The following is a 16,230-nucleotide window of genomic DNA, read 5'->3' as shown; positions in this document are numbered from 1 at the left end:
ATGCTCAGTTGGCTATGGGATGGTCAGTTGCTATGGGTGGTCAGTTGCTATGGGTGGTCAGTTGGCTATGGATGGCCAGTTGGCTCTGGGTGGTCAGTTGGCTATGGGGTGGTCAGTTGGCTATGGGGTGGTCAGTTGCTATGGGGTGGTCAGTTGCTATGGGGTGGTCAGTTGGCTATGGGGTGGTCAGTTGGCTATGGGGTGGTCAGTTGCTATGGGGTGGTCAGTTGCTATGGGGTGGTCAGTTGGCTATGGGGTGGTCAGTTGGCTATGGGGTGGTCAGTTGCTATGGGATGGTCAGTTGCTATGGGTGGTCAGTTGGCTATGGGGTGGTCAGTTGGCTATGGGCGGTCAGTTGCTATGGGATGGTCAGGTGTTTATGGGAAGTTGGGTTCAGCCCATTCCACGACCTCACGTCACCCGGCTCCTGATTGGCCAGCCTCTCCTGCAGCTCTGATTGGCTGAGGATTTCCCGCTCGGCGATTGGCTGCTGCGCCGGTTGCCTCTCTGGGATTGGCTGCCGCCCCGCGGCACGGCCGGCTCCGGTTGGCTGAGGCGCGCGGGAAGGGGGCGGGGCCCGAATGGCCGTTACCCGGGTTGCACCTGGTCGCCGGCTCACTTCCGGCGGCCCTGGAAGCGTCATGTCCGGGAGCCGGGCCTGCCCGTGGAGAGAGGCGGAGGAGAGCCCGGCCTGAGAGACACAGAGAGAGCCCGGCCCGAGAGAGGGAGAGAGAGCCCGGCCCGAGAGAAGAGAGAGAGCCCGGCCCGAGAGAGGGAGAGAGAGCCCGGCCCGAGAGAGGGAGAGAGAGCCCGGCCCGAGAGAGGGAGAGAGAGCCCGGCCCGAGAGAGAGCCCGGCCTGAGAGAGTGAGAGAGCCCGACCCGAGAGAGGGAGAGAGAACCCGGCCTGAGAGAGGGAGAGAGAGTCCCCCTGGCCTGAGAGAGCCCAGCCCGAGTGAGAGAGAGAGTCCGGCCCGAGAGTGAGCCCGGCCTGAGAGAGGGAGAGAGAGAGAGCGAGAGGCCGGCCCGAGAGAGGGAGCCCGGCCCGAGAGACACTGAGCGAGCCCGGCCCGAGAGAGGGAGAGAGAGCCCGGCCCGAGAGAGAGCCCGGCCTGAAAGAGGGAGAGAGACTCCCCCTGGCCTGAGAGAGCCCAGCCCGAGTGAGAGAGAGCCCGGCCCGAGAGTGAGCCCGGCCTGAGCGAGTGAGAGCCTGGCCTGAGAGACACTGAGAGACAGCCCGACCCGAGAGAGTGAGAGAGAGTCCAGCCTGAGAGAGGGAGAGAGAGTCCGGCCTGAGAGATCCCGGCCCGAGAGAGTGAGAGAGAGCCCGGCCCAAGAGAGAGCCCGGCCCAAGAGAGTGAGAGAGAGCCTGGCCCGAGAGAGGGAGAGAGAGCCCGGCCTGAGAGAGGCACAGAACGATCCCGGCCCGGGAGAGAGAGAGGCAGAGCGATCCCGGCCCGGGAGAGAGAGAGACAGAGCGATCCCGGCCCGGCAGAGAGAGAGACAGAGCGATCCCGGCCCGGGAGAGAGTGACAGAGCGAGGCCGGCCCGGGAGAGAGAGAGAGAGAGCGATCCCGGCCCGGGAGAGAGCGACAGAGCGAGGCCGGCCCGGGAGAGAGAGAGAGAGAGCGATCCCGGCCCGGGAGAGAGCGACAGAGCGAGGCCGGCCCGGGAGAGAGAGAGACACAGAGCGATCCCGCCCCGGGAGACTTGGAGAGAGCCTGGCCTGAGAGAGAGACTCGGAGAGAGCCCGGCCCGAGAGAGGGCAAGCACAGCGACCTGAGAGGCCCGGGCCCACCGACCCACAGCTGGAGCAGCAGTGCTAACCCGCCTGCCGCCGCCGCCACACACAGGTACCGGGGAGGGAGCGCGGCTGGAGGGGGAGATCCATCCCACCCCCGCCTGCTTTTAGTTAAAGGAGGGCAAACCGCTGCCCCTTGATGAGTCTGCCCCCTCAACGTTTAGATAAAGAAGCCCCCTTCTTGGGTAAGGAAGGGGAATCTGCCCCCAATCTCTCTTTCCCCCCCCCTGGCTTTAGGTGGAAGAAGATTATCTGCCCCCCCCCCTTCCTTTTTCAGGGAGGGATGGGATCTGCCCCTCAGAAGGGGATGGATGGGCTGAAGGGCCTCGGTTGACCCGGCTCGGGTCAAAGACTGGCGCTTGGTATGCTCTGGCGTTTCAACAGCCTGACCCCCAGATCGGTTGCGGAGCTGGTGTGAATCCGCTGAGGAAGCCAGTCTTTTCTCGGGATAGTTTCCAATTCACTAAAATAAATTTTTATTCCAATAAGAGTGGGCGGTGACGGCAAGGGTGATATTTGTGACTGGCACTGTGCAAGGAGATGACTGCGGCGTATGCTGATTATAGAGTTGAGGTTGGCCATTAATTCAGTATTCAACAGGAAAACACTGCAAAACATGGTTGGCGTCTTGATTTCAAAGGGTAGACATCGAAACAGAAACCCAAGGATTGCTGTTGGGTTTGTGGTGTTATCTGGGAGACCTCCAGGCTCACTGTTCTGCTCGAGATATGCCTGGATCACCTCTACCACTGCTGTTGATAGAAGCGTTGGCTTCAAAAGTGATAGATGCTCATGGGTGTTAAATCCTCACTTATGCTACAGTGTGACTGATGTGCAAGTGTCAGAAGATGCAGCAATTCTTGCTGCTCTCCTTTGCAAGAGAGATTGCGAGCAATTCCTCTCTGCAGAGATATCATTAGCCCCGAACTGGAGAGATGGCTGGTGCTAAGAAGTCAAATAAGGCAGGTCTACTCTGCGGGGGCATCGCCACACCGTTTGCTCGGGGAGCAGTGAAACAAGGTGATGCGCCAATAATGTTGCTCGTCCCTCACTGGCTGTGAGGGACCAGCTGACTTGAGTGTAGGCGGGATCTCGCACAGATGCCACTGCGTCTCCAGTTTTATCTGACGGGTCCGGGTAAAGGGCCAGTATGGCTCTGGGTGCAGGGACAACAACAGTGTCCTGAATGCTAAAGGAGGTGGGTCAGCGACGGGTGGACAAGGGTGAGCTTTTTGGATGCCTAAAAACCTGAAGGGCAACTGCAGCGAAGCAAGACTTGAGGAGGGTAAGGCGTTTGAACGTTGTGAGAATGTGGGAAAGCTTGAGATGGCATGGAGGGGATGTGGGCAGAGGAAGTGTGTTTGCAACTCTGGATGAAACTGAGAGTGAGGGAGATTCTCCAATTCTCTGCTTTGTTGACCCAGAATGATTTTCTTTCAGCAATGGGAAGTGGTGATGTTTTTGGGGGGGGGGGGGGAGGAGAAGAAGGAAAAGGAAGTCCTCCTTTGCCTGTTGGCGCATGTTATCGACTGCGCAGTGGCAGCAGTATCTTATTTTACTGTTGGAACAGACCCTGTGAGTTTCTGAATTGGTAAGTGGCTGGCAGGGATGAGGTGTGGGCATCGCCAGCATTTGTTGCCTCTCCCTAGTTGCCCAGGACTGAGTGGCTTACTGGGCCATTACAGAGGGCAGTTGAGAGTCAATTTGCTGTGGGTATGGAGTCACATGTTGGCCAGACCGGATAAGATCGCCTGTTTGGGTACACTGAGGGGGAATTTAGCATGGCCAATGCATGTCTTTTGGACTGTGGGAGGAAACCGGAGCACCCGGAGGAAACCCACGCAGACACGGGGAGAACGAGAAGACTCCGCACAGACAGTGATCCAAGCCGGGAATTGAACCCGGGGTCCCTGGCGCTGTGAGGCAGCAGTGCTAACCACTGTGCCACCGTGCATGTGTCTAGAACACGGGGGCACAATCTCAGAATGAGGGGAGACCATTTAGGGCTGAGCTGAGGAGGAACTTCTGCACTCGGAGGGTGGTGAATCTTTGGGATTCTCCACCCTGTGGAAGCTCGTTCAAGACAGAAGCTAGATTCAAGGCGACTAATGACGACAAAGGACATGAGGTGGCGCAGGGAAAATAACATCGAGGTGAGTCGTGATCCAACTGAATGATAGAACAGACTCGATGGGCTGAACGTCTTACTCCCGTGTTCCCTTCCCCCTGCAATGCTGAGACCTCCCTGTCTGAGAGACTTTGCTGTGCTCAGCGGCCGCTTGAGTTCAGTAGGGTCAGCAGACGGGGGAGGCTTGGCTTTAATCCGAAGCCAGAGAGCAGGAGTGATCGTTGAGAGGCTCGCTCCCCGTTCCTTTGTTAAAGGATGCCAAGGATAGGAGCCTGCTTTGCATTCTTCGTCGAGCTGGGTGTGAAGTTGCCAAACATCACAGTGCTTTGCATTTTGGCAAGTGCTGTGTGTGTGCACCTGGTGCACAATAACCGTCCAAAGATTCTGAGTTGATGCATCAGGCTCCTTTTTCTGTTTTTTTTTAAAACAAGAAACCTTTTGGGTTTCCTTGACAGATTGCACAGGGCACGGCCAGGTCGAGGTGTTGGGTGAAGCAGGGTTAGGAGGTGCTGGCGAATAATTGAACCAAGGCACACCTCATTGAATTCAGGCCCTATACATCACTCTCCCTCAGTACCTGAACAAGCGCCAGAGTGTGGCGACTAGGGGATTTTCACAGTAACTTCATTGCAGTGTTAATGTAAGCCTACTCGTGACACTCATACTTAAACTTTAAACAATACCCATTTTTGTGTCTATAGTTCTAATGGTAACTGCCCATGTAAACATGTCACGTTGTAATTGCATCATTGTACCAGTGGTGGCAGTGCAGTGCTTTCCTGTGGGGGGGGTGGGGGCATTGTTGGAGGGTCCAAGAACAGTTTACAGAGCCGCTTATTGTAGCTTTCAAGTTTGTTTACTGGTGTCACGAGTAGGCTTACATTAACACCGCAATGAAGTTACTGTGAAAATCCCCTAGTCGCCACACTCCTGTTCGGGTACACTGAGGGAGAATTTAGCACCTTACCAGCACGTCTTTCAGACTGTGGGAGGAAACCGGAGCCACCCGGAGGAGACCCACGCAGACACGGGGAGAACGCGCAGACTCCGCACAGACAATGACCCGAGGCTGGGAATCGAATCCGGGTCCCTGGCACTGTGAGGCAGCAGTGCTAACCACTGTGCCATCCATAGTTGTCAGCATAGGGATTTGTACTGGCAAAAGTTGGAAATTTCATGCAGTTGGAAAATATTTAATATCGGGCAATGAGAGATGGGCAGTAAATGCTGGCCTCATTAGCCACAGCCGCATTCTTGAACAAATTTTTAAAAAATCAACAGTTTCTGCCCTGAAATGAGTATTTGCAGTTTAACTGCATCCGTTTTGTAATTGTTTTATTGAGCTTTATGTTGTGTCCCCTGCTACGTGTACCATTTTCCAGCAACTGACTCCACCCCTCGCCCTGGCAACTGTCTGGGGCCGAACCAAACTCTTTGCAACACTCTGTCCTGCACCGTAACTCCAGGATGGGCTTCCCACCGCATAACTGCACCAACACCGAGACTGCTTATTTCCACCTCCCTGGATGCTGCCCGCCTCGGGTCGTCTGCTAAAAGCTGAGGTCTGCTCTTAGAATAAAGTAAGAAGTCTCACAACACCAGGTTAAAGTCCAACAGGTTTATTTGGTAGCAAATACCATAAGCTTTCGGAGCGCTGCCCCTTCGTCAGCATCTCCACATCTTAGAATAAAGAACAGTACAGCACAGGAACAGGCCCTTCGGCCCTCCAAGCTCGTGCCGCCCCCTGGTCCAAACTAGACCATTCTTTATTTGGCTCTGGGATTGCCAGTGCACACCTGGCTGCCCCCTGGGTTTCAACTGGCACCAAATCCTCTGAACCCATCACCTCTGTGCTCGCTTAACCATTGGTTCCTGGTTCAGCAGTGCCTTTGACGCAAATTCTCTTCCTCGTTTTCGAGTGCCTTCAAGGCCTTTTCTCTCCCGGTCTTTAGTTTGCTCTGGCCCCCAAACCCCCCCACCCCCGCTTCCTCAATTCTAGCTTCTTGGAAAGCGTTGATTTCAATCACTGTCACTGGGAGCCAGGCTCCAAAGCTCTGAAATCGTTCCTTTCTCTCCACCCCCTCTCTCCCTCTTTCCTCCTTTGAAATACCTCTGAAAAATCGACCTCTTGGCTATAACAACACATCCTTATATGGCTTCATGTCAGATCTTGCAAAATGTCCTGAAGTATGTTTCAGATGATGCGTAAGTGCTGGTTGTCAGCCTTCACTGGAGTGACTCGATGGTTAGAATTCTCACCTCTGAGTCAGGAGGCTGAGGTCTCAAGTCCAGCACTGGAGCATATAATCCAAACTTCCATGTTTAAGGATGCAGTAAGAAGTCTCACAACACCAGGTTAAAGTCCAACAGGCTTATTTTAGTATCATGAACTTTCAGGAGCGCCGCTCCTTCATCAGGTGAGTGGCCCACTCACCTGATGAAGGGGCATCGCGCCGAAAGCTCGTGATACTAAATAAACCTGTTGGACTTTAACCTGGTGTTGTGAGACTTCTTACTGTGCCCACCTCAGTCCAATGCTGGCATCTCCACAGCATATTGGAGGATGGCAAGGTGGCATACTTTGAAAGAGACGCGATTCCTTTTGCTTTACCCTGCAGATTGGGTTGCTATCAAAAGGTGTGTCCCACGATTTGATTTTTAAAAATCGTCATAAGTATTGGAATATAATCAGTATTGTTTCTTGCGCGCCACACAGACAAAGCATACCGTTCATAGAGTACATAGTGGGTGCAGAATGTGGTGTTACAGTCATAGCTAGGGCATAGAGAAAGATCAACTTAATGCGAGGTAGGTCCATTCAAAGGTCTGACGGCAGCAGGGAAGAAGAAGCTGTTCTTGAGTCGGTTGGTACGTGACCTCAGACTCTTGTATCTTTTTCCCGACGCAAGAAGGTGGAAGAGAGAATGTCCGGAATGCGTGGGGTCCTTAATTATACTGGCTGCTTTCCCGAAGCAGCGGGAAATGTAGACAGAGTCAATGGATGGGAGGCTGGTTTGCGTGACGGACTAGGCTAAGTTCGCCACCCTTTGTAGTTTCCTGCAGTCTTGGTCAGAGCATCCGGAAAGGATGCTTTCTATGGTGCATCTGAAAATTGGAGAGAGTTCATAGAATCCCTACAGTGCAGAAGGAGGCCACCCACAATCCCACCCAGGCCCTGACCCTGTAATCCCACATATTTAACCTGTTAATCCCCTGATACTAGGGTCAATTTAGCAGGACCAATCAACCTAACCCGCACATCTTTGGACTGTGGGAGGAAACCCATGCAGACATGGGGAGAACGTGCAAACTCCGCACAGACAGTGGTCCAAGCCGGGAATCGAACCTGGGTCCCTGGCGCTGTGAGGCAGCAGTGCCGCCCTATATAGTTGCAGTGGACATCCGAATTTCCTTAGCCTTCTGAGAAAGTAGCGGCATTGGTGGGCTTTCTTAACTGTAGTGTCGGCATGGGGGGGCCAGGACAGGTTGCTGGTGATCTGGATCAGACTGACACCAGAAATACCGCAATAGTCTTTCATCTAATGGCTGTAATTGTGGGATCCTGCTGTGAGCTTAATGACTGACTACGTACCAGGACTGTGTTTCGTTACCTAGTAAGAGTAAGAGTTCATTACCTAGGGTGGCACGGTAGCACAGTGGTTAGCACTGCTGCTTCACAGCTCCAGGGACCTGGGGTTCGATTCCCGGCTTGGGTCACTGTCTGTATGGAATTTGCACATTCTCCTCGTGTCTGTGTGGGTTTCCTCCAGGTGCTCCGGTTTCCTCCCACAGTCCAAAGACGTGTGGGTTAGGTTGATTGGCCATGCTAAAATTGCCCCTTAGTGTCCTGGGATGCGTAGATTAGAGGGATTAGCGGGTAAAATCTGTAGGGATATGGGGGTAGGGCCTGTGTGGGATTGTGGTCGGTGCAGACTCGATGGGCCGAATGGCCTCTTTCTGTACTGTAGGGTTTCTATGATTTCTAGTTTTAACAACAAGTCCAACAGGTTTATTTGGTAGCAAATGCCACTAGCTTTCGGAGCGCTGCTCCTTCGTCAAATGGAGTGGATATCTGCTCTCAAACAGGGCATAGGGAGAAACCTACCCCTTGTTTGCTACTTTTCCCAAAGACAATGGGCTGGATGTATACAAGTTCTTCCTGCACATCAATCAAGTCCCCATTCTCTGCACTAATTCAGGGTCAGATATGGCAGGTGATTATTGTAAATTGTAGGTGGGTGGGAGAGGTGTGAACTTTTTGTATAATGCGCACTTGAACTGTGAAAACAAACGCCCCGACCGTTTATTTAGACATCTGGCACAATGTTGGGGAGAGCACCTCTGTACGGTGAGGGGTAGGGTGTTTGAGATAGGCTATCAGTGGTGAGATAGTTTTGAGGATCTAACTCAAGGGTATCAAGCAAAGAGTGTATCACTCCACATTCTATGGTGGAACTAAGCTACAGGCTGAAGAGGTGAGTTTCAGGAAGTGTCTTAACATAAGAAATAGGAACAGACCCTTTTGAGCTTGATCCACCATCCAAAAGGATCGCAGCTGATACGATTCATAGAATCCCTGCAGTCTTGGTCAGAGCAGGAACCATACCAAGCTCTGATACAACCGGATAGGATGCTTTCTATGGTGCATCTGTAAAAATTAGTGAGAGTCATAGCGGACATGCCGAATCTGTGGAGAGAGTCCAATATGACTCCTCTTCGGAATTTGCTCACGGATCAGCCTTGCCCTCATTGGGAGAATAGGCATGATGGGCTGATTGGCCTACTCCTGTTCTGATCTTCCCAGGATGTGGAGATGCCGGTGTTGGACTGGGGTAAACACAGTAAGAAGTCTAACAACACCAGGTTAAAGTCCAACAGATGTTGGACTTTAACCTGGTAGTGTAAGACTTCTTACTGATCTTCCCAGGCAGGCTATGTTTTCCCTTGGTTTGGGACTGGTGGCCACAGTCACACTTGGGTTGTCCTTCAACTTTCATTTGTACAGCAGGTGTCTGCATCATCCATGCCCTGTGTCAGTTCAGAGGAGTGTAGCGGGGTTCAAAACTGGGGACTTGCCATTGGGTCAGTGATGAAGATACTGGGGTTCCTTTTGCTGCAAGCATCCCACAATTCCGGTTATCTGGGTCATGCATTAATAGCTGTGTGAATATATTTGTGCTTTTTTTCCCCAAGTCTTCATGGACGGACGGGTCAGTGTTGCTCATGATTCCGCCCATCTCTCCGGGCATTGTGGTGAAGGGCAGTCCCTCTGATCCCCCACCTCCGTGCCAGCTTCCCACACTATCCCATGATGCAGTTGAGAAATGTGTCGACCTCTTCCTTTGAACATACTCGTGGTTGAGCGTCCAGAACACTCTAAGGTGGAGAATTGCAATGGTCCAGCACTGTCTGAGTGAGGAGATTGCTCCTTATCTCCGCGCTAAATGGCCGACCCCTGATTCTGGGATTGGATGAAGAGCGTGCAGGTTCTTTGGGTGCTTCACAGAGGCAAGCGCTTCCCTCGCCTGGAAATCAAATCGCCCCCACCCATCCGCCTGTCCAGATTGTATTCCTGTCCCCTTGGTCCTTGAAAGTGTCAGCAGCTCATATTCCTGCAGATCCCTCCTGCAATGTACTTTTAAAATCCACCCCTTTCCAGCTTCTACCCATGTCCTAGAACCAGAATAGCCCTATCCAAGATCCTGATGTCCCAGGTTGACTGCCTAGTGCTTTATCCCTGCTTGCCCTCAAACTCCTCTTCTGATTGGGCACCTTACAGCCTTCCGGACTAAATATTGAGTTCAACAACTTCAGAGCATGAACCCCTTCATCTTCATTCCATTAATATTATTTCATTCACAACTCACTTTAAAAAAAGTTTTATTTAAAATTTATTTTAGTGTCACAAGTAGGCTTACATTAACACTGCAATGAAGTTACAGTGAAAACCCCCTAGTCGCCACACTCCAGCGCCTGTTCGGGTACACTGAGGGAGAATTTAGGACGGCCAATGCACCCTAACCAGCACGTCTTTCAGACTGTGGGAGGAAACCGGAGCACCCGGAGGAAACCCCGAGGAGAATGTGCAGACTCCACACAGACAGTAACCCAAGCTGGGAATCGAACCCGGGTCCCTGGTGCTGTGAAAAAAAAAAACGGGCTCCGAAGACTGCCCTTTCTGTGGCCTTGTGGAGACCGTGGACCATGTCTATGTTGTGTGTCTTAGGCTGCACTCCCTTTATGTTTTCCTAAAGAACCTTTTATTGATGTTTTGTTTGCACTTCAGTCCCACGCTCCTGATCTACGGACACCCGGTGCAGAGAGGGGAGGGTCGGGATGGCGACCTCCTCGTGAACCTGCTCCTGGGCCTGGCGAAACGCGCCATTTACCGGTCCAGGCAGCGGGCGATTGATGGGGCCGTCCATCCTGACTGACTGCCCCTCTACCGCGGCTACGTTCGCGGCCGGGTGTCCCTGGAGAGGGAGCATGCGGTGTCCACGGGCGCGGTTGACGCCTTCCTCGCCCGTTGGGCACCGCAGGGGTTGGGGTGCGTTATTGACCCTGACAATCACATTTTAATTTGATGTTTTTAAGTTTCCTTTGTACTTTGATTTCTGTTCGGGCTGTTCCCCCTCCTTTTGGGGAGCTGCCCCTTTTACTTTGTCCCGACTTAATCTGAGTTTGTTTATTTGGTTTGACCTAAAAAGAGGGCAGCAGCGCTAACCACCCATGGCTGTGGAAGGTGCTTTGTGACATTTAGAGGTGAAAGATGTGCGGGTTCGGTGGATTGGCCGTGCGAAATTGCCCCTTAGTCCAAAGATGTGCACATTAGGTAGATGAACGAGATAAATATGTGGGGTCACCAGGAGATGGTCCTGGGTATCGGAGATTCGGTGCAGATCCAGTGGGCTGAATGGCCTCCTCCAGCGCTGCAGGGATTCTGTGAATAAGCAAGTGGATATTTTGCTTTCACCTTGTTGAGCTCGACGATATGACTGCCTCTTGGACATTGAGTCTTCAGGCTTCACTTTCCTCTGGCACAACCTCTGGAGCCATCAGACGAACTGAGGGTGTTACATCTTAGAGCAGAGAAGATTAAGCTGCGAGGAGGAAATAGAACGGAGGTATTTAAAATCAGCGGGGGAAAGGTTTGTCTTTCCTGTGGCAGGTGGGTGAACACAGTAAGAGTTTTAACAACGCCAGGTTAAAGTCCAACAGGTTTATTTGGTAGCAAATACCATAAGCTTTCGGAACGCTGCTCCTTCGTCAGATGGAGTGGAAATTTCCAAATGAACCTGTTGGACTTTAACCTGGTGTTGTTAAAACTCTTACTGTGTTCACCCCAGTCCAACGCCGGCATCTCCACCACACGGTAGAACAGTGGTTAGCACTGCTGCTTCACAGCTCCAGGGACCTGGGTTCGATTCCCGGCTCGGGTCACTGTCTGTGTGGAGTTTGCACACTCTCCTCGTGTCTGCGTGGGTTTCCTCCGGGTGCTCCAGTTTCCTCCCACAGTCGAAAGATGTGCGGGTTAGGTTGACTGGCCATGCTAAAATTGCCCCTTAGTGTCCTGAGATCATAGAAATCATAGAAACCCTACAGTGCAGAAGGAGGCCATTTGGCCCATCGAGTCTGCACCGACCACAATCCCACCCAGGCCCTACCCCCACATATTTTACCTGCTAATCCCTCTAACCTACGCATCTCAGGACTCTAAGGGGCAATTTTTAACCTGGCCAATCATGCGTAGGTTAGAGGGATTAGTGGGTAAAATATGTAGGGGTATGGGGGTAGGTGCTGGGTGGGATTGTGGTCGGTGCAGACTCGATGGGCCGAATGGCCTCTTTCTGTACTGTAGGGGTTTCTATGATGATGGGTGGACGGCCAGAGCTGATGGGAATTGCTGCCCCTGCGAGTTATTCCTAATCTGCCTGATTAAGATCCACTCCATGCCTGATTGTCAGAGGTTTGTGGTTGGATTCTCCGGCTTCCTTCAATCCCCGCTCCGTCCACGTCTCCATTTTAACTACCCATTCTTCTCCCCCCTTCTGTTCGATTTCCTCTTCAGTTGTTGCCAGTGTGAGGTCGCCCAGCCGTCGGTGTCCACCCCTTGGTGGTCTTCCTCCCTCTGAACGATGCCTCAGCGCTTTCCATTCCAGATCCTGTGATGCCATTATCTGAATTCCTCGGCCAACAGCCGAGATGAGAGATCCCTTTGCATAGTGGGGTGTGGATCTTTGGAATTCTCCACCCCAGAGGGCTGTGGAAGCTCCGTCATTGAGTGCATTCGGGGTAGAGATTGATCAACTTCTGATTCGTGATAAAGGGTTATGGGGATAGTGGGTGTGAAAAAACATTTGAAGTGTCCAATCAGCAATCATAGTATTGGGCGGTCATCATAGAAACCCTACAGTGCAGAAGGAGGCCATTCGGCCCATCGAGTCTGCACCGACCACAATCCCACCCAGGCCCTACCCCCACATATTTACCCGCTAATCCCTCTAACCTACGCATCTCAGGACTCTAAGGGGCAATTTTTAACCTGGCCAATCAACCTAACCCGCACATCTTTGGACTGGGAGGAAACCGGAGCACCCGGAGTAAACCCACGCAGACACGAGGAGAATGTGCAAACTCCACACAGACAGTGACCCGAGCCGGGAATCGAACCCGGGACCCTGGAGCTGTGAAGCAGCAGTGCTAACCACTGCGCCACCGTGCCGCCGTGAAGCAGGCTCGATGGGCTGAATGGCCTGCTGCTCTTATGTGGGTTAGAAGCATAGAAAGTAGAAGCAGGATGAGGCCATTCAGCCCTTTGAGTCTGCTCCGCCATTCGTTATGATCACAGCTGATCATCAACCTCAGTATCCTGATCTCTCTGCCCCTCACCACCTGCCCTGTATCCCATGACGCCTTTAGCCCCAAGAGCTACATCTAATTTCTTCTTGAAATTGGTTAAGATGTCTTGGTTGTTTATGGGAGTTTGCTGTGCGTAAATAGTCTGCTGTTTCCTTCACAACTCGCTTCAGTCCAGCATTCAGCCGCTGCAGTGTTGATGGGAAAAGGTTCGGGCCAAAGAGGAACCATTGAAATTGATAAAAAGACTACCTGTCTGGTTCAGTGTCTAGCCGTATGCTAATTCACCCTTCGCTTGGGTGTTGTGTGCTTTAGGTGCCTTGCGAGTACAAATGGGAGGAGGCAAAGTATTTATTTTGAAAAGTTCTGGTTAAAAAGAGGAAGTTTTCAGCTTGAACGCAAAACTTCTGTCCTCGCAGTTTCAAAGGAGGAATGAAAAGAAATGTTTTGAGGGTTTACACACTTTCCTCGGGTTAGGCTTTGAGCAGCTCCTCAGCTTTGTCACTTTGCATTCTTCAGCAGCCTCCCAGGTTTCCTCCGGGTGCTCCGGTTTCCTCCCACACACTCCAAAGATGTGCCGATTAGGTTGATTGGCCACGCTCAATTGCCCCTTAGTGTCAGGAGGATTAACAGGGTTAAATACTTGGGGTTACAGGGATAGGGCATGGCTCGCTGGGCCGAATGGCCTCCTTCTGCACTGTAGGGATTCTGTGGTTAATGATGCCTCTGTAGTTCAGCATCCCCAGAAGTGAACTCCTGCCTGTTCCTTTGTGGGAGGAAGAGTTTGCATTTATATAGCGCCTTTCGTAACCGCAGCAAGCCAAAAAATGGGTTCCAACCACTGAAGTCCTTTTGAAGTGGTGTTGGCAGAGGACACTCTGAATCAGCTGGATAGACAGAGAAAATGGCAGTCATGATGTGGAGATGGCGGTGTTGGACTGGGGTAAACACAGTAAGAAGTCTCACAACACCAGGTTAAAGTCCAACAGGTTTATTTGATAGCAAAAGCCACTAGCTTTCGGAGCGCTGCTCCTTCGTCAGGTGAGTGGGAGTTCTGTTCACAAACAGGGCATATAAAGACACAAACTCAATTTACAAAATAATGGTTGGAATGCGAGTCTTTACAGGTAATCAAGTGGAACACTTCAGCAGTCACGGGCATTCAGCCTCTGATCTTCGGGTAAGCGTTCTCCAAGGCGGCCTTCATGACACACGACAACACAGAATCGCTGAGCAGAGACTGATAGCCAAGTTCCGCACACATGAGGACGGCCTCAACTGGGATCTTGGGTTCATGTCACACTATCTGTAACCCCCACGGCTTGCCTGGGCTTGCAAAATCTCACTAACCGTCCTGTCTGGAGACAATACACATCTCTTTAACCTGTGCTTAACCCTCTCTCCACTCACATTGTCTGTACCGTTAAGACTTGATTACCTGTAAAGACTTGCATTCCAACCATTATCTTGCAAATTGAGTTTGTGTCTTTAGATGCCCCGTTTGTGAACAGAACTCCCACTCACCTGACGAAGGGGCAGCGCTCCGAAAGCTAGTGGCTTGTGCTACCAAATAAACCTTTTGGGCTTTAACCTGGTGTTGTGAGACTTCTTACTGTGTAGACAAAGAAAAGCCAGTGGGTTAGATAAAGCTTCAAAGTGCTGGAGTCGGAAGTGCTGTGCAGTACAGTTCAGAGAGAGAAGGGCAGCCAAGGGTGGACATTGGAAAGGAAGACCAGACAGCTTTGTCCTGGCAACAAATGAAGGAGAAATTGAGGGTAAAAACCAGGTGAGTGGATAAAATTGAGTTGTGGACTGGGCGAGGTTTGAAGAAAGCCGGAGAGAAGTAGCACGATGTGTCAATGGTCCCACTGAGGCCATCGTGTCAGCGGAGGAAGGGGCCGTGCGGGGCGGCACAGTGGTTAGCGCTGCTGCCTCACAGCGCCAGGGACCCGGGTTCAATTCCCGGCCTCGGGTCACTGTCTGTGTGGAGTCTGCACATTCTCCCCGTGTCTGTGTGGGTTTCCTCCGGGTGCTCCAGTTTCCTCCTGCAGTCCAAAAGACGTGTTGGTTAGGTGCATTGGCCGTGCTAAATTCTCCCCCAGTGTTGCCCGAACAGGAGTGTGGCAACTAGGGGATTTTCACAGTAACTTCATTGCAGTGTTAATGTAAGCCGACTTGTGACTAATAAATAAAGTTTAACTTTTAAAAAATTTTTCAATGTAGGAATCACAGCAGCTAATTTGCATAGGGCTAACTATTTATGTTCAGGGATAAATATTGATAGTGCAGCGGCCCTGTGGTGGAATCCCCTGCCCTGCTGTGGGATTTTTATGCCTAGCTAGGTTGGCAGACAGATGTAAAACATGGCACCATTTATGGTACCGTTCTCCCCCTGTGCTGAACTGGAGTGTCAGCCGAGAATATGTGCGTGAGTAACTGTGGAAGCTCAGTCATTGAGTACGTTCGGGGTAGAGATTGATCAAATTCTGATCAATGATAAAGGGTTATGGGGATAGTGGGTGTGAAAAAACATTTGAAGTGTCCAATTAGCAACGATAGTATTGGGTGGTGAAGCAGGCTCGATGGGCTGAATGGCCTGCCGCTCTTATGTTGGTTCGAAGCATAGAAAGCAGAAGCAGGATGAGGCCATTCGGCCCTTTGACTGGGACCCATCACCAGCGATGGCCGTGCGAGACTGGGTGTGCACAGATGTCTTCACTAACTCTCTTTTGCCATGTCTCGTGCTCCTAGGTTTGGTTCCCAGGATATTGCCGAGCTAGGCAACCATAGCAACAGCTGTTGCCAAATGCCGACTGTCGTTGTGGGATGAGCAAGATTGATTTAATCTATATAATCAGCAGTAACCCTTTGCAAACAAGTGCAGAGCTGAGAGCTGCTGCTGAAGAGAAAACAGCTCTGGAACATTTTTTTTTTGCAACTTTTCACCATTCTCTGCCTTGAATGGAATCACTTCCATTTTGGGCTGGCAGTAACTCTGTTACTCGGCTGCAGCCCTGTATCTAGGGGTTTGATATCTAGGGGTGCTGTACTTGTCCTGCGAGTGTTTGATGGGGACAGTGTAGAGGGAGCTTTACTCTGTATCTAACCCCATGCTGTACCTGTCCTGGGAGTGTTTGATGGGGTCAGTGTAGAGGAAGCTTTACTCTGTATCTAACCCCGTGCCGTACCTGTCCTGGGAGTGTTTGATGGGGACAGTGTAGAGGCAGCTTTACTCTGTATCTAACCCCATGCTGTACCTGTCCTGGGAGTGTTTGATGGGGGACAGTGTAGAGGGAGCTTTACTCTGTATCTAACCCAGTGCTGTAGCTGTCCTGGGTGTGTTTGATGGGGACAGTGTAGAGGGAGCTTTACTCTGTATCTAACCCCGTGCTGTACCTGTCCTGGGAGTGTTTGATGGGGACAGTGTAGAGGGAGCTTTACTCTGTA

The 16,230-nt window shown here is 51.7% G+C and overlaps 1 protein-coding gene across 2 annotated transcripts in view; it reads left to right on the top strand.

Annotated features, from left to right (window-relative positions):
* The first annotated feature begins 1,131 nt into the window (after nt 1-1,131).
* The window catches only part of LOC144511390 (RAC-beta serine/threonine-protein kinase), a 133,283-nt gene continuing 118,184 nt past the window's right edge, over nt 1,132-16,230 (top strand). The window contains exon 1 of one of the 2 annotated variants that reach the window (XM_078241699.1): nt 1,132-1,851. The gene's annotated coding sequence lies outside the window, so the exon portion shown is untranslated. The remainder of the gene's footprint in view (nt 1,852-16,230) is intronic. The other variant, XM_078241700.1, reaches the window with a different exon arrangement.

This window comes from Mustelus asterias, chromosome 24 (assembly GCF_964213995.1).
Source record: "Mustelus asterias chromosome 24, sMusAst1.hap1.1, whole genome shotgun sequence".
NCBI lineage: Eukaryota > Metazoa > Chordata > Chondrichthyes > Carcharhiniformes > Triakidae > Mustelus > Mustelus asterias.
This window is presented reverse-complemented; position numbering and strand designations above follow the sequence as displayed.